Genomic DNA, 26,096 nt, shown 5'->3' with positions numbered 1-26,096 from the left:
TATTTTTCCATCACCAAGCCAATTAGCCTACCAAGAAATTTACAGTGACGAATAGCAGTGAATTGGAATGTTATGGTATTCAAAGTATTATTTTGTATGTAAGGGGCCATTTTGTGCCTATCGCATTGGCAAGATGCCGAATGCTGAACCAAACTATAAAAAGAATAATGTCTTTATATTCAAAATCAAGAGCCCACAATATATTTATTGTCCTATTTACAAAATGCTCAGTTTGCAATCCAGTTTCTTTTGCATCTTCATTGAATAAATCTCTTAATTATACAATCACATAAGTAGAATTATAGCATTTTAAAACAAAGTTAATCAAAAGATCATTTACTCTAACTCTTGTATTTTACAAATTTGGAAAATTTTGTATTTTATTCCTTATTTGAAAATAAGGAAACAGGATCTTTTGAAGTTCCCAAAATATAATATACTGAGCTGAGTCTAAAACCCAGAACTTTTGCCTCCCAACCCAGTACTTCTTCCACTACAAACTCTAAAACATAAGATAATGTCCCTTTCAAAAAAATTCATCCTGCTTGCAGCTAATATAAACTTTCCAATGAATACTGAAGAAAGCTTTCTCACACACCTTTTTAATAACCCCATCTACTCTGTTACCCTAATAGACAATGAATGTTTTAAAGGAGACTTTGTATCTGATATTGTCAACCTTGATTAAGCTTGGGAATCAATTAACCTCAATTACCCCAGATCTATCATAATACCTGCTATATTATTGTAACAGGTAGTTAATAAATGCTCACTGGAGAATAAAGGATGTGGCAGATCTACATGTCAGCAACTGCAAAGCTTCATCTGAAAGCAAAATGATTGTCACTTTTTGTCAATAAGATGACAGAGGTGATGTGATATATTTCTAAGGCATGCGTGTGTTCTCAGTCGTGTCTGACTCTTTGCAATCCCACAGACTATGGCCCTTCAGACTCCTCTATCCATGGAATTCTCCAGGCAAGAATATTGAAGTGGATAGCCATTTCCTACTTCACAGGGTCTTCCCAACCCAGGGATCAAACCCAGGTCTCCCACGTTGCAGGCAGATTCTTCACCTCTGAGCCACCAGGGGAGATACAGACACAAATAGGTTTGAAGCACTATAGTCAGTGTGAATCTCTTCTTCGTTTTGTGAAATGAAACAAACTCATTTCCAACAATTCAAGTTGGTATAAGTGGCATATAAAGTGTTTCTTGATTTATGTAAGAATCATAAAAACCCAATATACAGTTTTATTTAATCTAAGTAATGAAGAAAAATTGATATAATCTAACAAAATGTATTAAAGTTTTATAGTTCACAATTAGAATATATGCTAAAACCCCATCACTATTTCTCCGAAATAATTTAAAATTCATTTTAGAGAGTAAAACTATTTTTTAAGTGTCAAAGAAATTTAAAAAAACTGAATAAATTCACCTTCATGCCTGAAACAATCTATAAAACAATTTTTAAAACTTAATAATTATTTCTTATAAATAAGTTCTTGTCTGTTGTATTTTATTTGTAAGGGGAATTCATTTTTTGCTTCTATGCACAAAATCTCTAATACTGTAGGAAGGTTCTTTGAATAGGAAGACTTTCACTAGACTCCAATAGAAACATTTTACTGCTCTGGATAAATGAGTTACAGCAAATTAAATAGCTGATTCTTGTGTTTATGAGGGCTTCTTAGTGCACCCTTGTGGTCAAGTAATGAGTTACAAATGCAGTCTTAAAAATTCCAGAGCATAAAGCCAGATGTAAAAGAAGCACCTGTGAGTCGTCTCTTTTGTACTTTCAGAAAGCACCAGCCATTGTCTTATCTGGCAAGTGGGGTGTAGGGAATGAAGGTTTAGTTTAAGTTTTGTTTTTTGAAAAAGAAACACAAGATAAATGATTTGAATAAGAAAGTTTAGGACAAAAAGATTATCTCAAACTAACTTTGTAAGAAGGCCATTGAAAATAATGTTGAATAATACCAACACTGAACAGTATCAGTGGATTCATTTACTACAGTCTGCTTGTTCAAGTTCTGTGTTCTGTCATATGAGAAATAGTGTTTGGACAATGCTTTCTAGGTTTTTAAATTTGTCAAATCTAGTTACAAGTCTTACCTACTTTTTTTTTTTTTGGCTGAACACAAGAATGTCTTGGTCTAGACAGAAATGGATGTTTTGTTCACATTGACTGATATACCAGGTGAGATATAACAGAGTTTTTACCTTAAAAAAAAAAAAAAACAAGCAAAAGAGCACTGTATTTACTTTTGAAAATAAGACAACAAAGAAAAACATTTGCAGATTGGACAGCAAGTTTGAGATTTCTGAAAAATTAACTTTCTACAAAAGTATTATATTGCATTTCTACATATATGGATATCAGAATGAAAAGAATTTGTCTGGGATATGTAAATTTATATAATAGAAAAATATAGCCTAAAGCATTTCTATTTCTCCTGATAATTTCTAAGAGACTTGTGGTTAACTCAGATTACTGTATATTAAAAAGAATCTCATGCAAATGTAAACTAAGCAATATACAGAATATTTATATCAGTGTGTGCATGCATGCTAAATCGCTTCAGTTGTGTCCAGCACTCTGCGACCCTATGGACCATAGCCCACCAGGCTCCTCTGTCCATGGGATTCTCCAGGCAAGAATTTTGGAGTGGGTTGCATGTCCTTGTTTGTGAGAGGGGCTTCCCAGGTGTCCTAGTGGTAAAGAACCCACCTGCCAATACAGGATATGCCTGAGACAAAGGTTTGATCTCTGGATCAGGAAAATTCCCTGGACAAGGGCATGGCAATTCACGTCAGTATTCTTGCCTGGAGAATGTCACGGACAGAGAAGCCTGGAGGGCTACAGTTCATAGGGTCACAAAGAGTTGGACAAGACTGAACTGACTTAGCATGCAGTGTTTGTAATAGCAAATTTGTAAACAATCAAATAGATGACTAAATTATTGTATATTCACAAAAGGCAATGATGTCAAGTAATGTATAAATGTTACACGCAACAACACAAATGAACATAAACAATTTAAATATGTGGGAAAAATAAGTTCAAGAAGTTAAAATGGGGCATAACTTATTTTTATAAAATTAAAAAATGAAAACAAAACAATCTACCTGTTGAATATGTCTCCAATTCAGTTCAGTCGCTCAATCATGTCTGAATCTTTGCAACCCCATGGACTGCAGCACACCAGGCTTCACTGTCCATCACCAACCCCCAGAGCTTGCTCAAACTCATGTCCATCGAGTCAGTGATGCCATCTAACCATCTTATCCTTTGTCATCCCCTTTTCCTCCTGCCTTCAATCTTTCCCAGCATCAGGGTCTTTACAAATGAGTCGTTCTTTGCATCAGGTGGCCCAAGTATTGGAGCTTCAGCATCAGTCCTTCCAATGAATATTCAGGACTGATTTCCTTTAGGATGGACTGGTTGGATCTCCTTGCAGTCCAAGGGACTCTCAAGAGTCTTCTCTGACACCACAGTTCAAAAGCATCAATTCTTCAGCACTCAGCTTTCTTTATATCTTAGCAATGACAAAGACATGGCTTTAAAAGTAACATAATATCCATATATGATCCAAGATAACAGCAACTGGTAGGTGGTGAGACTCAGGTTGGGGCAGAAATAGTAAAAACCACATCATTACATGTTTTATTTCCTGAACTGAGTGTTAGGTTAATTATTATCAGTAATACTGCCTCTCTTAAACTAAACCAATAAAAAAAAAAAAAAACTAACAAGAGATGCAAGAGCTACTAAAGAGAAAGAATGGTAAAATAAAGACAAATATTAGTCTATGCAAGTCTATCCTCCTGGAATACAGACTTAGAAACACTAGGATACAAAGGAGGACAAACATTAATTAATACATAAGTTTCTACAAAGTACAGAAAACATAATAGGTATGTAGTATAGTTGAGCATTACAGATGTTCTAAAATTTTGTAGTTCATCTCGGAATCAATAATTAGCCTTCCAGTGATCTTTTCACATTTAGGTACATAAGGGCAGAGACCACATGTTTGTTGTTGATCCTTATGTGCCCCCAAAATCAAGCATAGTGCTCTGCACATAGCTCTACTTAATAAATACTTTATAACAAGTGGAATGTGATTCAAATATTAACCCAATCTATATTCAAGCAGGCCCCAAAATAAAAGGGAAAAATATTTTCCAAAAAATATCATTGTACACACACTTTAAAATCACTTACATGAAAAAAAGACCTTGAAATACATTCCAAAGTATATGACAATAATTGACAATATATTTTTATGAGAATATTATCTGGAAGATCTTTATCTAAAGTAGAGAAATAAAAATTTTCGCTTTATTTTCATCCTTTATTATTTTAAAATTTTAAATCCCATCTTTTCTTTCTAGTCAAATAATTTCTGCTTGATGGTTTGTAATAAAACTAGGAATCCTGCCCACCAGCAGTCAAGACAAATAGCCTTTGCCTCATTAGAGAATCTGGTGTGTTATGAGAAAAAGCCAAGGCGAGAAGAAACTGGAACATGAGATAGGCCACGAAAATTGCAAACGATTTAAGAAGATGCCAGCTGGCCTGGAGGAAAAGTAGAGGAGCCTTTCCTGGAACAAAATTCAATGATTATGCCAACCTAGAGTTGGGTGAAATAGGGCACTAAGCAGAAAGTCCTGGTTAAAGGCCAGACAACTTAGTAGGAAAGATTAGAAAGGGAGCAGGCGGATAAACTCCATTGCAAACTCAAGTGTTGAAAACAGCCAAACTTATAACTATTCAGTAGAAATGGAAAGATCTTGAGAATATAAATATTAGTAACAATTTTTTTAGAATTAATTTAATTTGAAAACCAAAATGTCACAGACATACAGGATTAATCTCTATTTTCAACATATCCTCCCTACAGCAAATTCAAAAAACAACATGCTCAAGGAAATATTTATTATGTGCCTGTTAGGTGCTAGGTACTTGAGTTAAGCCTGGAGAAAGTGTACTTCAAATGAAGAAATAGAGGATGACCAGAGTATAGCTAGGAGAAGGGTATAAGGAGGTGTGAACATCTAAAGATGCAAGACTATCTCATACATGTGAAGAATTCTGGGTAAAGTGTGGCTGCAGTATAGAGTATAAAAAGAAGAAATGGAAGATATTGGATTGAAATTATTTGGGTCAGATTTAGACAAAAGACCTCTAAATAATATTAAGCTTTTACTAGATTTTATTTTTCATGCTAAATGCTATGAAAAGTCATGAAGTGTTTTAGCCAAGTTCTTAATCAACTAAGTGTTTCAGAAGAATTACTTTGGTTACAGCAAAAGGAATTTATTAGAAGAGAGTGAAAGTAAAGGAAGGGGGAGAGATAGAAAACATTAAAGATGTCTAGGTAAAATAGAATGGCGCTACTCCTTCTGGCCAAGAAGGTGTAGCAGGGACTGAATTTACCTTCCTACTTGAAGCAACTGAAGAATGGAAAGGAAATATATAAAATAGCATTTCCAACATATTACACGAAGGACAGTAATTCCTGAGATATGAAGTTCAAAGAGGTGAGTTAGATATACTACTATCGGACATGACTGAGTGACTGAACTGAACTATCCAAGCTTACTGCCTTAAAACAATTTCCTGCATTGTACTGCAGAAGGGTAGTTACAGTGGAGGAAGCTAGAGTCTCTAGGCAGACAAAACTGAGCTGCAAATTCAGAAAAATCAAGGAAACAGGAGTCAAAGGAAAGCGTATCACTTAAAATAGAGCTCCACAGAGACTGAACTCCAGAGAAATATGGAGGGTTCCCCTCTAGGATGTAGACAAGTACTCACTGGTGCATTAATGTGAGTAAATAAAGGGAGAAGTTATCTAGTGCTCACCCAAACCAGAAACAGTGCTTGCTCCCACTAGCCAGATTATGGCTAGAAAAACTTCATATTTCAAGGTGCACGGTATATTCAGAAGGGTCAGTAATGGAGTAAAATTAGGCTTAAATTAAATGGTGCACTTGTCCTGAAAATCAAATTTTAAAAACAGGACCAGAACGAATCAAACTATTTCCAAGTATTAACAACTTATCTGCATTGGGAATAAAGACCAAGAATATTTCTAGAAATACAGAAGTGTATAGCACCAAAGAAGTAAAATTTCTATTTCTTGTCATTTGATTACAAAAAAATCAATAAGCACCCCTAAAGAAGCAAGCAATTATGTTAAGAGAAAAATCAGTCAATCAACTGTAACTGACCCAGAGACCCACAACTGGAACAGATGTTAGGATGAGCAGACAAAACATGAAAACATGTTCATCATTATAATTATTTTTATATATTCAAAAGCTAGAAAAATTGAACATATTAAGTAGAGGCATATAAAAAGATACTGAGAGATCATACATCATGATCAAGTGGATTTTATCCCAGACATGCAAAGACGTTTAATATCTGGAAATCAATCAGTGTTATATACCACATTTATACACTGAAGAATAAAAATCCTATGACCATCTCAACAGATAAAGAAAAAGCTTTTGACACAATTCAGCATCCATTTTTGGTAAAACAAAACAAAACAAAACAACAACTCAACAAAGTGGGTATAGAGGGAATGTACTTCAACACAATAAAGGCTATATCTGATAAGCCCACAGCTAACATACTCAACAGTGAAAAGCTGAAACCATTTACTCTAAGATCAGAAAAAAGACAAGGATGCCCACACCCTTACCATTTTTTTGAACATAGTACTGGAAGTCTAAGCCAGAGCAATCAGACTAGAAAAATGAATAAAGGGAATCTTAATTGGAAAGAAAGAAGTACAATGGTTAATTTGCAGATGACATGATAATATATACAGAAAAAAAGACACTTTCAAAAAACTACTAGAGTTTATCAATGAACTTGGTAAAACTGAAGGATATATGAAGTTTCTGCAAGTAAATATGCAGAAATCTATTGCATTTCTGTATAATAACAATGAACTATCAGAAAAAGAAATTAAGGAAACATCCCATTCACCATCACATCAAAAAGAATAAAATAGATACAAATAAACCTGCTTAAGGAAGTAAAAGACCTATAGTCAGAAAAATTTAAGACACTGATGAAGGAAATTAAAGATAATACAAATGGAAAGACATACCATGTTCACATACTAGAAGAATTAAATATTGTTAAAACGACCATACATCCCAAGGCAATCTATGTATTCAATGCAATCCCTATCAAAACACCAAGGGCATTTTTCACAGTACTAGAAAAAAATAATTCTAAAATTTGTTTGAAAACACAAAAGACCTTTAATATAATCAAAACAACTTTGAGAAAGAAGAATACATCTTGAGGTATCATGTTACCTGATCAAACTAGGCTACATTAATAAAAGCAGTACGGTACTCGCACAAAACAGACACACAGATCAGTGGAAGAGAATATAGCACAGAAATGAACCTACACTTACATGGGCAATTAATAAAGGAGGCAAGAAAATACTATGGGGAAAAGACAACCTTTACAATAGTGTGGGGAAAACTGAACAGCCATATACAAAAGAATGCAACTGAACTACTCTCTCACACCATACACAAAAATAAACTCAAAATGGATTAAAGACACACGTAAGACGTGAAAGCATAAAACTTCTAGAAGCAAATATAGGCCATACTCTCTTTGACATTGGTCTTAGTAATATTTTTCTGGATAAGTCTCCTCAGGCAAGAGAAATAAACGCAAAAATAAACAGGACTACATTAAACAGAAAAGCTTCTTTTTGCATAGTGAAACTATCACCAAAACAAAAATACCACGTACTGAACGGGAGAAGATATTTGCAAAAAAAATATAACTAATAAAAAGTTAATATCCAAAATATACAAAGAACTCATACAATTAAATGTGTAAAAAGCAAACAAACTGATTTAAAAATGGGCAGAGGATCTGAATAGAAATTTTTCCGAAGAACACATACAGATAACCAACAGGCATGTAGAAAGATGCTATAAGTCATTAATCATCTGAGAAATGCAAATCAAAACCACAATGAGATATCATCTCACACCTGTCAGAATGGCTATTATCCAAAAGACCATAAATAATACGTGTTAGCCAGGATGTTGGAGAAGGAAATGGCACCCCACTCCAGTCCTCTTGCCTGGAGAATCCCATGGACAGAGGAGCCTGGTAGGTTGCAGTCCATGATGTCGCTCAGAGTCAGACACGACTGAGTGACTTCACTTTCACTTTTCAATTTGATGCATTGGAGAAGGAAATGGCAGCCCACTCCAGTGTTCTTGCCTGGAGAATCCCAGGGATGGGGGAGCCTGGTGGGCTGCCGTCTATGGGGTCGCACAGAGTTGGACACGACTGAAGCGACTTAGCAGCAGCAGCAGCGGCAGCCAGGATGTGGCGAAAAGAGAACTAACATGCACTATTGGTGGGAATGTAAGTTGTTGCAGGCACTATGGAAAACAGTATGGAGATTACTCAAAAAATTAAAAAGATTCAACTATCATATGATGCAACCATTACACTCCTGGGTATTTATCCAAAGTAAACAAAAACACTATTAGAAAGATGTATGGCAAAACCAATACAATATTGTAAAGTATGTATGGCAAAACCAATACAATATTGTAAAGTAATTAGCCTCCAATTAAAGTAAATAAATTTACAAAATAAATAAATAAATAAATTTTAAAAAATGAAAGATGTATGCACCCCTATGTTCATAGCAGCATTTACAATAACCAAAGTATAGGAGCAACCCAAGTACTCATCAATTGAATGAGTGAAACTAATCAATGAATAAACAAGATGTGGTTATACACACACATATACACACACACACTGGATTATTACTCAGCCACAAAAAGGAGTGAAATGTTGCCATGTGCAGCAAATGGATGACCTAGAGGGCATTATGCTAAGAAACGTAAGTTAGAGAAAGACAAATACTCTATGTTTTCACCTACATGTGGAATCTTAGAAAAACCAAATGAGAAACCCAATAAAACAAAAACAGAGTTATAGATACAGAGAACAAAAAGGTGGTTACAAAGAGGGATTGGGGGAAGAGAAAAAATAGGAGATGGAGATTAAGAGATACAAACTCCCAGTTGCAAAATAGATAAGTCACAGGTATGAAATGTACAGTGTGGAGAACACAGTAACTAAATAATATTTTTGGTCACATATCATAACTAGACGATCATGGTGATCATTTTGAAATGTATGGGAAAAATCACTATGCTGTTCAAAGTGTTAATATTGATCATTCAGTCATATCCAACTCCTTGCAACCCCATGGAGTATAGCCCATCAGGCTACTCTGTTCACGGGACTCTTCAGGCAAGAATACTGGAGTAGGTAGCCATTTCCTTCTCTGTTTTTCAAAATAGAACTAACAAAGTGTTGTAGGTCAATTATACTTCCAACATTCAAACAAACTTGGAAACTAGGGAAAAGGTCAGATTTGTGGTTACCAGAGGCCAGGGATGCGATAAGGGGGATTGGATGAAGGCAGTCAAAAAGTACTGCAAACTACCAGTTACAAGATGAATAAGTACTAAGAATGTAGTGTACAATATGATAAATATAATTAACATTTCTGTAAGTTGTATATGAAAGTTGTTAAGATAATAAATCCTGAGTTCTTATCACACAGCTTTTTTTGTCTTTAAATTGTTTCTGTATGAGATAATAGATATTCACTAAGCTTATTGTGACAGTCATTTCATGACATATGTAAGTTAAATCATTATGCTGTATACCTTAAATTTATACAATATTGTATGTCCATTATATCTCAATAAAACTGGAAAAAATTAATTAAAAATTGCTGTGCTGTGTTCAGTCATGTCCTACTCTTTGAGACCCCATGGACTGCAGACTGCCAGGCTCCTCTGTCCATGGAATTTTCCAGGCTAGGATACTGGAGCAGGTTGCCATTTTCTACTCCAGGGTATATTCCCAACCCAGGGATTGAACCCACATCGCCTGCATTGGCAGGAGGATTCTTTACCACTAAGCCACCTGGGAAACCCAATTAAAAAGTAAAGACATATAAAAATATATATATTGCAGTGTATTAAAATTAGGCAGTGTGATTCCTCTAGCTTTATTCTTTATTCAAAACTGTTTGGACTATTCTATTCTATTCCTTTCCCTTTCCATATCTACTTTAAAATATATTTGTCTAACATTTTGTGCTACAGACGGCAAATACTAACAGATGAGTCGTGCCAGGACTCTCCTTATAACATTTCTGCTGTTCTTTGGGGAGGAACAGACCTGTTTGTAGGCTTCCCTGGTGGCTCACCTGGTAAAGAACCTGCCTGCCAAGGCAGGAGATGCAAGAAACGCAGTTTCCATCCCTGGGTCTGGAAGATCCCCTGTAGCAGGAAATGGCAACCCCCTCCAGTATTCTTTCCTGGAGAATCCCAAGGAAAATGGAACCTGGTGGGCTCCAGTCCATGGGGTCGCAAGAGTCGGACATGGCTTAGCAATTAAACCACCGCAACCACTAGGTAGGTTTTTAAGTCCTTTGATGTTGAAAACAGGTATCCCTTGGTATATGAAAGTCTTCCCCTCCAAAAGTTAGTGGCCGTTAAGGTAAATTTTCTCACATTTATGTCCCATTTGCACCAACAGCCAGCCATCTATCTATCTATCTATAGGGTCATGCCAGCCTCAAAAACAAAGTATTGGTTAGTGTTTCCTTCTCTTTTGTTTTCTGGAAGAAATTATGTAAAACTGATCTTAATTATTCTTTAAATAATATATATATGTGTGTGTGTGTATATATATATATTTATCTAAGTCTACAAAAAAGATCTTCTTGACAATTTAATAAGAATTGTGTTTAACTTACATATCAGTTTGTGGAGAATTGACATCTTTATTATGCTGAGCTTTCTAATCCATGAACATTGCTTCCCTCTAGAGTTATTTAAATCTATATTTCTTTTGTCATTGTTCTATAGTTTTTAGCATCAGTTCAGTTTAGTTCAGATTAGTCGCTCAGTCGTGTCTGACTCTTTGCGACCCCATGAATCGCAGCACGCCAGGCCTCCCTGTCCATCACCAACTCCTGGAGTTCACTCAGACTCACGTCCATCGAGTCGGTGATGCCATCCAGCCAGCTCATCCTCTGTCGTCCCCTTCTCCTCCTGCCCCCAATCCCTCCCAGCATCAGAGTCTTTTCCAATGAGTCAATTCTTCGCATGAGGTGGCCAAAGTATTGGAGTTTCAGCTTTAGTATCAGTCCTTCCAATGAACACCCAGGACAGACACATTAATGGATTTTCGAGTGCTGACCTAGCCTTGCATAGCTGGAATAAAATCCATTTGGTCATTAGACATAGCTTTTTAAATACACTGCTGTATTTGCTATTATTTTGTTGATGATTTTTGTGCCTATGTTCATGAGGAAGTAGTTCACTTTTTGTACAGTCTTCATCTGGCTTTGGTAGTAGGGTCATGCCAGCCTCAAAAACAAAGTATTGGTAAGTGTTTCCTTCTCTTTTGTTTTCTGGAAGAAATTATGTAAAACTGATCTTAATTATTCTTTAAATACTTGGTGGAATTCTCCAGAGAAACCACTGGGGAGTGTGTTTTGTAGAAGCTTTCAAATATAAGATTGATTTTTCTAATATTTACCAAAGAATTCAGATTATCTATTTCATCTTGAGTTTTGGTGACTGGCAGTATTTGATGACTTGGTCTCGTTAACTCTCATTTGCCAATACCTATATCCTGGTTTGGATAATGTACTTTGTAAGATGCCACTACTGACAGAAGCTGGAGGATGATTACATGGACCCCCTCTGTATTATTTTCACAACTTCTAGTGAAATAAATGAATTGAATAAAAAGAAATACATGTACTTTTAAGAAGAATTGTTAACAATTTTTTAAATTGTACAAATTAATTCAACTATTAATTACTAAGAAATTTTACCATGTGATTCTTAGTTTGTTGCTTATTTCTTTGATAGCATCCCTTTGTGGTTGAAATGGCAAAAAAATAAAAGTAGCAAAATAAGTCAGTCCTCTCCAACCTTAATTTAGTAGGAAAAAAACCTCTAAAAGCTGGTATCTGTACTCACTTCTCATAGGTAGTATACCATACAATTTTGATAGGTAAGGTTTTTCAAATTGGAAGAAGGATTTTAGGATATACTGATATTTCTGTTGATAGGGATTTATTTTCATCATAACCAGTATTACTGAGACTTAACAGTGATGTTAATTCACTGTGAATTTTTTAATGGAGAGATATTTAATTATGAGTCATCAACCTCTCTCCTACCTGCTTAAGCAGGAAATAAGTTCCCCTCAACTTCTCCAAGATTTTTTTTCTGGAGGTGCTCAAAGAAATGTTTTGATTGTACTTAAAAACCAGTCTGTCAGCTGCAGTCACCATGTCACATTTATACTAATCTTTAGCTTTCCTTTTGGGTTTATGTAAGTTCACACTCCCTGATTGCAGAAGTTCTTGGAAAAGAGTCCCTGCTTCTAGTCAGGAAAACTCCAATTCCCCATGCTGTTGGACTCTAAAGGAGTAGAAAGATGCTGTATGCAATGATGATGTAGAAATGCCTGTGAGAATAAACCCTGTTCTCCAGGGCCCCTGGGGGCACAGTATCTACACAAATAGTTCCGTCAAATTCAGTTATCATCTCTTGTCTGAATACCACAGGTTCTTCAAGGAATGAAGGAAATTAAATCTCTTTACAACCCCTGTTGTAGAGTTTAATTCTCTTTTAAAGGGTAATGGGCTCAAAAGTTAAATAACCAGTTTCTCTAGCCTCTTGCTCTTCAAAAATCTGTCTGTACCCTAACTAAAATCCTTCCCTCTTTTTCTAATTAGGAAAGGAAGATACTTCACAGATATGGACTGATATTTGCAGTAAGTAGCATTAGAGAAATGGCAACCCACTCCAGTATTCTTGGCTGGAGAATCCCAGGGACAGAGGAGCCTGGTGGGAGGCTGTCTATGGGGTCACACAGAGTCGGACATGACTGAAGCGACTTAGCAGTAGCAGCAGCAGCAGCAGCATTAGAGAAAAGTGTCAGCATCATCTTTGTACCATCTTAGCTAGTAAAAAGCTTCCTATACCAAAAGGATACATGAGAAAAAGGGAAAATGTGAACAGCAACAAGCCAGATCTCCCAGACATTAAATACAGTAGTAATAGATCTGGTAGAAAATTATCAGCAAACTTGGCTCATATGGTTTTATCAGAAGTGAGTATTTTGAGCCCAAGACTTAACCATTATGATGAGTCAGCAGCATTCTGGCTCTCCATCCAGTATTCATGAGGTTAAAGACTCTCTCAGTATGCCTGATATTCAAATGCCATAAGAGAAAGTCTGGAATTCTTAATTTAATGACCTATTATCCATGTTTGGCAGAACTCATCAGGCAACTGATCATTCATCCTTTGGTCAGAAACTTACCCCTGATGCAATCAGCCACAGAAAAACATTTTAGACAGCACTATTAAATGTTCCAAGAACATAATAGATTCCTCTGTAATTGAATTCTTGGTAGTAGATGGTCATGTTCAATGTCTCAAGTATTTTCAATAAATAGAATAAGACTGTTAAGCCCATCCATTGCTGGCTTTGGAGTCCGACAAGCCAGTTTACCCTATGGGTGCCTCTTAAGTAAAAATATAGGCCTGATATATTTTGCCATGTGAATATTTGTTTGTGTCTCCCCTAAAGTTCTATGTTGAAATTGTAATCCCCAATGTGATGATGTTAAGAGATACACCTTTGAGGAGTATTTAGTTCATGAGAGTGGAGTCCTTAAGAATGCAGTTAGTGCCCTTATAAAAACAGAACTGGAATCTTGCTTCTTCACTCTTTGCTCTGCACCATGTAAAAATACAAGAATATAGCCATCTACAAGCCAGTAAGTGGGCCCTCACCGACTTGGGATCTGCCAGTCCCATGACTCATAACTGTGAGAAATAAATGTTTTTGTTTAAGCCATTCAGTCTGCAGTATTTTGTTAGAGCAACCCAAATTAAGACAACAGCTCACACATGACCAGCATTTGTGAATTAGTCAGTGAATGATAAGTGGGTTGTTAATAACAAGCTACTAGTATGTGCTACTTTTTTTAAAAAAGATACCAAAGTTAAATCATAAAAATAGATCTTTTGGGAGCACTTATATCAACACGATTCAAAGCACTTGACATATATTAACTGATTCAATCTTCACAAGAAACTTATGAAGCAGTTATTATTATTATTAACACCGCCTTATAGATGATGAAACTGATAAACAAAGAGATCAAATAATTGGTCCAATTATTGATCCACACAGCTGGCAAATGGCAGTTAGAATATGCTCTTGAGTAGCCTAACTGCAGACTTTGAGCTCATAACCAGTGCACTAAGCCATCTTTCAGATAAATTTGGGAATGACTGCCAAGTAGATTTCTTCAATAGAACATATGAGAGAAACTAATGAGAGAAACTATTGTGTTTAAGTTTACTGAATCTATAAGATGAGAAATAGTTTATATTTATTATTCTGCATGTATTAGACCATGAAACCTTTGTGTTTTCATAAATCATTTCACAGGATATTCTATGATTTTGCTGTAGGACATGCTGCTCAAGGTATAAAAATTCATTCCATAAAAATCAGTCTCATTATCCCTTTAGAGTCAATTCCCATTTATTTAATTGCTAAAATCTGAAAGTGGAGATATTTTATACATGGCCCCAGTACTGTGCCTTTACAATGTCTTTCATTGTAAATATATATATATATACATATATATTTATATGTATATATACACATATAAATATATATAATAAATATATTTTATATATAAAATATAATAAAATATAAATATATATAATAAAAAATATATATATAAAAAATACATATGTCAGTTGACATAGAAAACTATTAAGAGGTAAAATTCCAGGAAGCTAGCATTAGAGGTCTAATTGTTTATTCACTTGTTTGTTTCAGAGACAAAGATTCTGTGATTTGACCAAAGAGAGTGTTCCAAGATCAATGGGACTGGAATGAGTTCTCTTAGCACCAGAAAGAACATAGGAAAGGATCACAATATCCATATCCCAGAAGACAAAGGTAATAATGCTGGGCTTTGGGAGAGAGAGGTAGAGAGAAAGTTCCTTCAGAGTGCCACATTTAAATATGAGATTAAGTTAAATTTTTTAACCAGTGTACCAAGCTATTAGTGACTATCTAATTTAGGACAGAAGGACAGATACCGACTTGGTTTTTTCTGCCAATGCTTATGAGTTCATGAAAAGCATAAAATGTACTGTAGTGAAGACTTGAATGGATGTGTAAATTTGTAAATGTGATCTCTGTTGCATGCAACCCTCAATTAGAATTTGTCACAGAGAATTAATCAAAATTTCTCATAGTTACCTTTACGGAGTAAAGTAACAGAGAAGTGGAGAACCGGGGCACAGTGCTTCTGTATTCTCAAGGGTTCTGGAATGGCACACCTAAGTCTCACTTCCACTGAGAAGGAAATACAGATAATATGAACATAAAGGGGGAAGTGAGTGATTAGGACAAGATGAAGGTAAAGAGACCATAAAGAGGTCATGTGAGCAACAGTACCGGTTTGACAGTATCTCAGACTTTTAATTTGTATTTTATTGATTGTTGTGAGGTTAACATTTCATTTCTGGATATTTTTAACTATTACAACATCTCTTAGTCATAATCCTTGTCATTTTTCTTTTGTTTCTTTTTCTTGTTTCTTTATGGGAATTTATCCTGTTACTAACAAAAGAAAAAGTGAAAGTGAAGTCATTCAGTTGTGTCCAACTCTTCCACACTCCTCCGTCCATGGGATTTTCCAGGCAAGAATGCTGGAGTGGGTTGCCATTTCCTTCTCCAGAGGATCTTCCCAACCCAGGGATCGAACCTGGGTCTCCTGCATTATAGGCAGACGCTTTATCATCTGAGCCACCAAGGAAGTCAAAGATAAGATTAATTCTTAGTCCTAGATATTCTATAGATCTTCCTATGAAATATCACTTATTCCTAAATTTTGTCAATGACATCTTTTATTGTCTATTATTAAGCACTAAATGGAAAGCTAAAGTGTACAACTTCCAGACTGCATTGTAGTCATGAATACCCAGATAACTAATTTTGATGTAATAAAATATACTTGTAAACTACTGTGTATAAAATAAATAAGCCACAAGGATATATTGTATAGCACAGGAAATATAGCCAATATTTTATAACTAAAAATGGAATATAATCTGTGAATCACTATATTGTATACCTGAAACCTATAATACTATATGTTAACCATACTGCAATAAAAATGTATAAAAAATAATAATGCTATTTTGAACTCTTGAGGTATAAACACAAGAGGCATAGTTTCAGAATACAATCTTGTGTTTAACTATCTTTAGTGTCCTTTTCATGATCTCTTGCTCCCCCAGGAAATGCTTTCTCTCAATCACTGAACTCAGTAAAGTTTTTGTTTTCTCAGGTTGAAGGGAAACCCAAGGGAATAAAGCAAATTCAGAGTGAAAAACTATAGATCTTCTTTCTCATTGATCAAAATTGTAGCAACAGTTGTGACAATTTTTTTCAATTGTTAAGATTGCTTAGGTTGTTTGTTGGTATAAAATATGCAACTAAAATAAGCAATATTTTTAAGGCTGGAAAATACCGATATGAGGCTAACATAATTTCTAATACTAGCATGGTTTTCATTAATGTTATAAAATAAATCATATATATATTCTTTATAAGAGAATATATATATATTATCACTTTTAACATCTGTATAAAATTAAGTTGATCTTTATGAATATGCAACTTCACTGAAGTCAGAGAAACTCTTACATCACTTTATTCTCTCAAATAGCAATACATTATACTGCAGATCCTAACTAAGCTTAATAAATATTTGTAGGTTGAATAAATTTATGAATGATCAAAGTTAAATCTTTCTTGAGTCAAATGAACAATTTTTTTCTTTCACATCTTCTACATTGACATAAGGTTTTTAATATTTATGTTTCTTTCTGAAAACTTAATTTAAACTGTAGCTTTCATATGTGAATTTCTCTACATATTCATTTTTAAAAGTTCATATTCTATTGGAATTTTGTTTACTTAGTTCAGTTCAGTATCTTTCAGTCTTCAAAAGTACACTTTTATTGCTATAAGACTGAACAAATCAAGCTCTCAACTCCTTATGTAGACTGCTCATCCTAAATCCTTAGATTACATTTAACACTTATAAGTTTAAATTATTAACATTACTTTGAATTTGTAAAAGTTTTTTTAACTAATAGCTCAGATATAGTTCATCCATCCATCTACAACATAGCATACAGAAAATAAAACTGTTTTAACAAGGAATGGTTTCTTCAGACCAATCTTTTCTCATCCTTCATAAAATATACTAAACAACTAAATTCAGAATAATATATAATTTACCAAAATAAGGTTCACGTGTTCATGCTCAGTCACTCAGTCGTGTCTGACTTTGCAAGCCCGGGGACTCTAGCCCACCACGTTCCTCTGTCCACGGGATTCCTCAGGCAAGAATACTGGAATGAGTTGCCATTTCCTTCTCCAGAAAATAAGGTTAAATTGTATTTTTAATAAAATAAAAATATTCTATGGATTAATGACAAATATACAAAACCTTATATTCCTATTTTCATCATAGCATGTCGCACATAATCAATTACAGGAAATGAAAGATCATTAGAAGGTATTGTACTATACTAAAATCTATTTTAAACTTCATATTATTAAACTATTAGATACATTTTTAAGTAAAAACAAACATATAAATGACAGATAATAGCACAGCCAGATAGAGATAGAAGTATAATTAAGAAATAATTTATGATAAAGTTGATACTTCAAATCAATGAATAAAAAATTTTAAACAATGCATTGAGAACTCACTTACTAATCAGGATTAAAGAAATTAAATAATTTTATTATTCCATAACATACAATGATTTTAAGGAATTCTGCTTCAGACCAAGGTAGAGTAACAAACAACTATCTCTTTCACTGTTAACAGTGAGAAAACTGGACAAAAATACATTAAACAGTTGAGATACAGGAAACAAATCAGTGAGACCTACATTGCCCTGGATTTCTGTCTGGAAGCACAGTTCAGTTCGGTTCAGTCACTCAGTCGTGTCCGACTCTTTGCGATCCCATGAATTGCAGCACGCCAGGTCTCCCTGTCCATAACCAACTCCCGGAGTTCACCCAAATTCATGTCCATCAAGTCGGTGATACCATCCAGCCATCTCTTCCTCTGTCGTCCCCTTCTCCTCTTGCCCCCAATCCCTCCCAGCATCAGAGTCTTTTCCAATGAGTCAACTCTTCACATGAGGTGGCCAAAGTACTGGAGTTTCAGCTTCAGCATCATTCCTTCCAAAGAAATCCCAGGGCTGATCTCCTTCAGAATGGACTGGTTGGATCTCCTTGCAGTCCAGGGAATTCTCCAGGCCAGAATACTGGAGTGGGTAGCCTTTCCCTTCTCCAGGGGATCTTCCCAATCCAGGGATCAAACCCAGGTCTCCCACATTGCAGGTGGATTCTTTACCAGCTGAGCCACAAGGGAAGACTGCACAAATATGCCAGAAAAATTAGAAAACTCAGCAGCGGCCACAGCCTGGAAAAGGTCAGTTTTCATTCCAATCCCAAAGAGTGTGTTAGTCACTCAGCTGTGTCTGACTCTTTGCTATCCCATGGACTGTAACCCACCAGGCTTCTCTGTCCATGGGATTTTCCAGGCAAGAATACTAGAGTGAGTTGCTATTTCCTTCAAAAATGTTCAGACTACCACACAATTGCACTTATCTCACACACTAGCAAAATCATGTTCAAAATTCTCCAAGTGAAGCTTCAACAGTACGTGAACCAAGAACTTCCAGAGGTTCAAGGTGGATTTAGAAAAGGCAGAGGAACCAGAGAACAAATTGCAAACATCCGTTGGATCATAGAAAAAGCAAGAGATTTCCAGAAAAACATCTCGGTTCAGTTCAGTTAGTCATATCTGACTGTTTGCAATCCCATGGACTGCAGCACTCCAGACTTCCCTGTCCATCACCAACTCCTGGAGCTTGTTCAAACTCATGTCCATTAAGTTGATGAGCCATCCAACCATCTCATCCTCTGTCATCCCCTTCCAGCCTTCAATCTTTCCCAGTATCAGAGTCTTTTCCAATGAGTCAGTTCTTCACATCAGGTGACCCAAGTACTGGAGCTTCATTGGAAGTATTAGTCCTTCCAATGAATATTCATGACTGATTTCCTTTAGGATTCACTGGTTTCTAAGATGGCGGAGGAATAGGATGGGGAGACCACTTTCTTCCAAAAAAAATTCAACAAAAAATCATTTGAATACTGAGCAAATGCCACAAAACAACTTCTGAACACTGGCGGAGGACACCAGGCACCAGAAAGGCCTCCCATTGTCTTCGAAAGGAGGTAGGACAAAAGATAAAAGATAAAAAGACAGACAAAAGAGTTAGGGATGAAGACCTGTCCAGGAAGGGAGTCATGAAGGAGGAGAAGTTTCCAAACGCCAGGAGACACTCTCACCATCGGGTCTATGGGGAGTTTTGGAATCTCAGAGGGCAACAAAACCGGGAGGAAAAAACAAATAAATAAAACCCACAGATTACAGCGCCTAATCATAACTCCCAGCGGAGAAGTAGCTCAGACGCTCACGTCCGCCACCAGCAAGCAGGGGCTGAACAGGGAGACACAGGCTGCATTGCTCAGGGTAAGAACCGGGCCTGAATGCCCTGAGGACAATCTGAGGGAGCTAACGTGAGATGGCAACCCAAACTGTGGGATAGCAAGAGAGAAAAACAAAAAAGATAGAGAGAACTTTCCTGCAAAAAGCTCTAACCTAAGGCACTGCTGGGCAGCTCACAGAACAAAGGACTGAGCGAATACCAGAGGAGAGGTAGCCGGCTGCGGACTGGCCCATCCCCCACCAGAGGCAGAGAGGCATGTGGGTGGCAGCCAGAGCCAGCAAGGGGCAATCTTGGCCCCAGAGATGGCAACCTCTACCAAACTGTGAGCAGGCTCCCAGTTGCTAACCAAGTCTTCCTGGGATCGTGGACAGTTGACATCCCCCAGGAGGGTCACAGTCAGAGATCAGCTCCCCAGAGGAGATACATGGCACACCTGAGACGATGCTTCTGCTGCGCACCCAGGAAACCGAGTGGCTGGGACCAGGGAGGTGATAAGTCACACTGCCCCACCTGGGGAGAGTGCACTCACCAAGCACCTGGTCGCCTGAGCTGCTCAGACCTGGGAAGGGCACAAAACACAGGCCCAACTGAATCTGTGCCCTTGTGGAGTATCCAAAAACCTGAACCTGAGAGGCTTAGACCTGGGAAGTGTATGCAACCTAGAGCACACTTTAGAGAGTTCCCCTGCAAAGCAACCTGGAGCCTGAGCAGTGTAGACCAGGAAAGCACACACGCCGTGAGTGGGGGCAAATCCAGTGTGGCCCAGACACTGTGAACACTCCCCACACAAGCCAGTGGTATTTGTTTGCAGTGTTCCTCCCTCCCCACAGCACAACTGAACAAGTGAGCTTAAATAAGTGACCACCTCTGCCCCCTTGTGTCAGGGCAGAAATTAGACACTGAGGAGACTTGCAAACAGAAGAAGCCAAAATAAACAGAGAGAACTGCTTGGGAAGTGACAGGTGCAACAGATTAAAACCGTGTAGTTAGCACCGACTACATTGGAAAGGGCCTATAGACCTCAAGAAGAAGTATAAGCTGGAACAAGGAACTATCTGAAACTGAACTGACCACACATTGCCCACAACAGCTCCAGAGAAATTCCTAGATATGTTTTACTATTATCATTTTTTAATTTTTAAGCCCTTTATTACCCTTTTAATTCTCATTTTTATAACCTATTATTACCTTGAAAAAAAGACTCTTTTTAAAGCAAATTTCATATATATTTTTTATAATTTTTGTGATTTTTTTTTTAATATTTTATCTTTCAGAGTCTAACCTCTACACTAGATTTTTAATCTTTGCTTTTTGGTATTTGTTATCAACTTTGTACCTTTAAGGATCCAATCTTCAGTACCCATTTTTACTTAGGACTGTGATTACTGGCTTGATTGCCCACTCCCCCTTTTGACTCTTCTTTTTCTCCCCCAGGTCACCTCTATCTCCTCCCTCCCCCTTCTTTTCTCTACCTAATGCTGTGAATCTCTTTGGGTATTCTGGGCTGTGGAGAACACTTAGGGAACTGATTACTGGTTAGATCTGTCTCTCTCCTTTTGACTCCCCCTCTTCTCCTGGTCACCTCTATCTCCTTCCTCCCTCTTCTCTTCTCTGTGCAACTCTGTGAACCTGTCTGGGTGTTTCAGCCTGTGGAGAGCACATAGGGAATTGATTACTGGCTAGATTGCGCTCTCTCCTTTTGATTCCCCTTCTTCTCCCTCTGGTCACCTCTATCTACCTCCTCCCTCCTCTCTTCTCCACGTAACTCCATGAACCTCTCTGGGTGTCCCTCACTGTGGAGAATCTTTTCTCCATTAACTTAGATGTTTTATCATTGGTGCAGTATGGATGGAGAAGTCTTGAGGCTACTGGAAGAACAAGACTAAAAATGAGAGGCAGGAGGCTTAAATCCAAAACTTGAGAACACCAGAAAACTCCTGACTCCAAGGAACATTAATCGACAAGAGCTCATCCAAAAGCCTCCATACCTACACTGAAACCAAGCTCCACCCAAGAGCCAACAAGTTCCAGAGCAAGACATACCACCCTAATTCTCCAGCAACACAGGAACATAGCGCTAAGCATTAATATACAGGATGCCCAAAGTTACACCAAACCCATAGACACCTCAAAACTCACTACTGGACATTTCATTGCACTCGAGAAAGAAGAGATCCAGCTCCACCCACCAGAACACCGATGAAAGCTTCCCTAACCAGGAAACCTTGACAAGCAACTTGTCCAACCCCACCCACAGGGAGGAGCCTCCACAATAAAGATGAACCACAAACTTCCAGCATACAGAAAGGCCACCCCAAACACAGAAATCTAAACAAGATGAAAAGGCAGAGAAATATTCAGCAGGTAAAGGAACAAGATAAATGCCCACCAAACCAAACAAAAGAGGAGGAGATAGGGAGTCTACCTTAAAAAGAACAATGACAGTAAAAATGATCCAAAATCTTGAAAACAAATGGAGCTAAAGATAAATAGTCTGGAGACAAGGATTGAGAAGATGTAAGAAATGTTTAACAATGACCTAGAAGAAATAAAAAAGAGTTAATCAATAATGAATAATGCAATAACTGAGATCAAAACCACTCTGGAGGGAACCAACAGTAGAATAACAGAGGCAGAAGACAGGATAAGTGAGGTGGAAGATAGAATGGTGGAAATAAATGAAACAGAGTGGAAAAAAAATTAAAAGAAATGAAGACAACCTCAGAGACCTCTGGGACAATCTTATATGCCCCAACATTTGAATCATAGGAGTCCCAGAAGAAGAAAACAAAAAGAAAGGCCATGAGAAAATATTAGAGGAGATAATAGTTGAAAACTTGCCTAAAATGGGGAAGGAAATAGGCACCCAAGCCCAAGAAACCCAGACAGTCCCAAACAGGATAAACCCAAGGCGAAACCCCCCAGTTCAGTTCAGTTCAGTCGCTCAGTCGTGTCCGACCCTTTGCAACCCCATGAATCGCAGCACGCCAGGCCTCCCTGTCCATCACCAACTCCCAGAGTTCACTCAGACTCACGTCCATCGAGTCAGTGATGCCATCCAGCCATCTCATCCTCTGTCATCCCCTTCTCCTCCTGCCCCCAATCCCTCCCAGCATCAGAGTCTTTTCCAATGAGTCAACTCTTTGCATGACGTGGCCAAAGTACTGGAGTTTCAGCTTCAGCATCACTCCTTCCAAAGAAATCCCAGGGCTGATCTCCTTCAGAACGGACTGGTTGGATCTCGTTGCACTCCAAGGGACTCTTAAGAGTCTTCTCCAACACCACAGTTCAAAAGCATCAATTCTTTGGCACTCAGCTTTCTTCACAGTCCAAATACATGACCACAGGAAAAAACATAGCCTTGACTAGATGGAAATTCATTAGCAAAGTAATGTCTCTGCTTTTCAATATGCTATCTAGGATGGTCATACTTTTCTTCCAAGGATTAAGCGTCTTTTAATTTCATGGAGCAATCACCATCTGCAGTGATTTTGGAGCCCAAAAATAATAAAGTCTGACACTGTTTCCACTGTTTCCCCATCTATTTGCCATGAAGTGATGGGACCAGATGCCATGATCTTCGTTTTCTGAATGTTGAGTTTTAAGCCAACTTTTTCCACTCTCCTCTTTCAACTTCATCAAGAGGCTTTTTAGTTCCTCTTCACTTTCTGAAATAAGCATGGTGTCATCTGCGTATCTGAGGTTATTGATATTTCTCCCAGCAAACTTGATTCCAGCTTGTGCTTCATCTAGCCCAGTGTTTCTCATGATGTACTCTGCATATAAGTTAAATAAGCAGGGTGACAATATACAGCCTTGAGGTACACCTTTTCATATTTGGAACCAGTCTGTTGTTCCATGTCCAGTTCTAACTGTTGCTTCCTGACCTGCATACAGATTTCTCAAGAGGCAGGTCAGATGGTCTGGTATTCCCATCTTTTTCAGAATTTTCCAGTTTATTGTGATCCACACTGTCAAAGGCTTTGGCATAGTCAATAAAGCAGAAATAGATGTTTTTCAGGAACTCTCTTGCTTTTTCGATGATCTAGCAGATGTTGGCAATTTGGTCTCTGGTTCCTCTGCCTTTTCTAAAACCAGCTTGAACATCTGGAAGTTCACGGTTCACGTATTGCTGAAGCCTCGCTTGGAGAATTTTGAGCATTACTTTACTAGTGTGTGAGATGAGTGCAATTGTGTGGTAGTTTGAGCATTCTTTGGCATTGCCTTTCTTTGCAACTGGAATAAAAACTGACCTTTTCCAGTCCTATGGCCACTGCTGAGTTTTCCAAATTTGCTGGCATATTGAGTGCAGCATTTTCACAGCATCATCTTTCAGGATTTGAAATAGCTCAACTGGAATTCCATCACCTCCACTACCTTTGTTCGTAGTGATGCTTTCTAAGGTCCACTTGACTTCACATTCCAGGATGTCTGGCTCTAGGTCAGTGATCACACCATCGTGATTATCTGCGTCGTGAAGATCTTTTTTGTACAGTTCTTCTGTGTATTCTTGCTATCTCTTCTTAATATCTTCTGCTTCTGTTAGGTCCATATCATTTCTGTCCTTTATCGAGCCCATCTTTGCATGAAATGTTCCCTTGGTATCTCTAATTTTCTTGAAGAGATCTCTAGTCTTTCCCATTCTGTTGTTTTCCTCTATTTCTTTGCATTGATCGCTGAGGAAGGCTTTCTTATCTCTTCTTGCTATTCTTTGGAACTCTGCATTCAGATGCTTATATCTTTCCTTTTCTCCTTTGCTTTTTGCTTCTCTTCTTTTCACAACAGACAACACAGAAATACAAAGGATCATAAGAGACTACTATCAGCAACTATATGCCAATAAAATGGACAACTTGTAAGAAATGGACAAATTCTTAGAAAAGTATAACTTTCTAAAACTGAACCAGGAAGAAATAGAAAATCTTAACAGACCCATCACAAGCACAGAAATCAAAACTATAATCAGAAGTCTTCCAGCAAATAAAAGCCCAGGACCAGACAGCTTCACAGCTGAATTCTACTGAAAATTTAGAGAAGAGCTAACACCTATCCTACTCAAACTCTTCCAGAAAATTGCAGAGGAAGGTAAACTTCCAAACTCATTCTATGAGGCCACCATCACCCCAATACCACAAACAGACAAATATGCCACATAAAAAGAAAACTACAGGCCAATATCACTGATGAACATAGATGCAAAAATCCTTAACAAAATTCTAGCAAACAGAATCCAACAATATATTAAAAAGATCATACATCATGACCAAGTGGGCTTTATCCCAGGGATGCAAGAATTCTTTAATATCCACAGATCAATCAATGTAATACACCACATTAACAAATTGAAAGATAAAACCCATATGATTATCTCAATAGATGCAGAGAAAGCCTTTGACAAAATTCAACATCCATTTATGATAAAAAAAAAACCTTCCAGAAAGCAGGAATAGAAGGAACATACCTCAACATAATAAAAGCCATATATGATAAACCTGCAGCAAACATTATCTTCAATGGTGAAAAATTGAAAGCATTTCCCCTAAAGTCAGGAACAAGACAAGGGTGCTCACTCTCAACACTACTATTCAACATAGTTTTAGAAGTTTTAGCGACAGCAATCAGAGAAGAAAAAGAAATAAAAGGAATCCAGATTGCAAAAGAAGTAAAACTCTCAGTTTGCAGATGACATGATCCTCTACATAGAAAACCCTAAAGACTCTACCAGAAAATTACTAGAGCTAATCAATGAATATAGTAAAGTTGCAGGATATAAAATTAACACAGAAAAATCCCTTGCATTCCTATACACTAACAATGAAAAAACAGAAAGAAAAATTAAGGAAACAATTCCATTCACCACTGCAATGAAAAGAATAAAATACTTAGGAATATATCTACCTAAAGAAACAAAAGACCTATATATAGAAAACTATTAAACACTGATGAAAGAAATAAAAAATCACACAAAAACATGGAGAAATATACCGTGTTCATGGATCAAAAGAATCAATATAGTGAAAATGAGTATACCACCCAGAACAATCTATAGATTCAATGCAATCCCTATCAAGCTACCAATGGTATTTTCCAGAAAACTAGAACAAATAATTTCACAATTTGTATGGAAATACAAAAAACCTCAAATAGCCAAAGCAATCTTGAGAAAGAAGAATGGAACTGGAGGAATCAACCTGCCTAACTTCAGACTATACTGCAAAGCTACAGTCATCAAGAAAGTATGGTACTGGAACAAAGAGAAATATAGATCAATGGAACAAAATAGAAAGCCCAGAGATAAATCCATGCACATATGGACACCTTATTTTGAC

The 26,096-nt window shown here is 37.0% G+C and overlaps 1 non-coding gene across 1 annotated transcript; it reads right to left on the bottom strand.

Annotated features, from left to right (window-relative positions):
- Nucleotides 1–15,905: 15,905 nt before the first annotated feature.
- TRNAY-AUA (transfer RNA tyrosine (anticodon AUA)) lies at nt 15,906–15,977 on the bottom strand. Its single transcript has one exon. It is a non-coding gene; the product is annotated as a tRNA-Tyr (tRNA).
- Nucleotides 15,978–26,096: the final 10,119 nt, after the last annotated feature.

This window comes from Bubalus kerabau, chromosome 9, assembly GCF_029407905.1.
Source record: "Bubalus kerabau isolate K-KA32 ecotype Philippines breed swamp buffalo chromosome 9, PCC_UOA_SB_1v2, whole genome shotgun sequence".
Taxonomy (NCBI): domain Eukaryota; kingdom Metazoa; phylum Chordata; class Mammalia; order Artiodactyla; family Bovidae; genus Bubalus; species Bubalus kerabau.
Note: the sequence above shows the minus strand (reverse complement) of the source record. Positions and strands in the feature narration are given on the sequence as shown.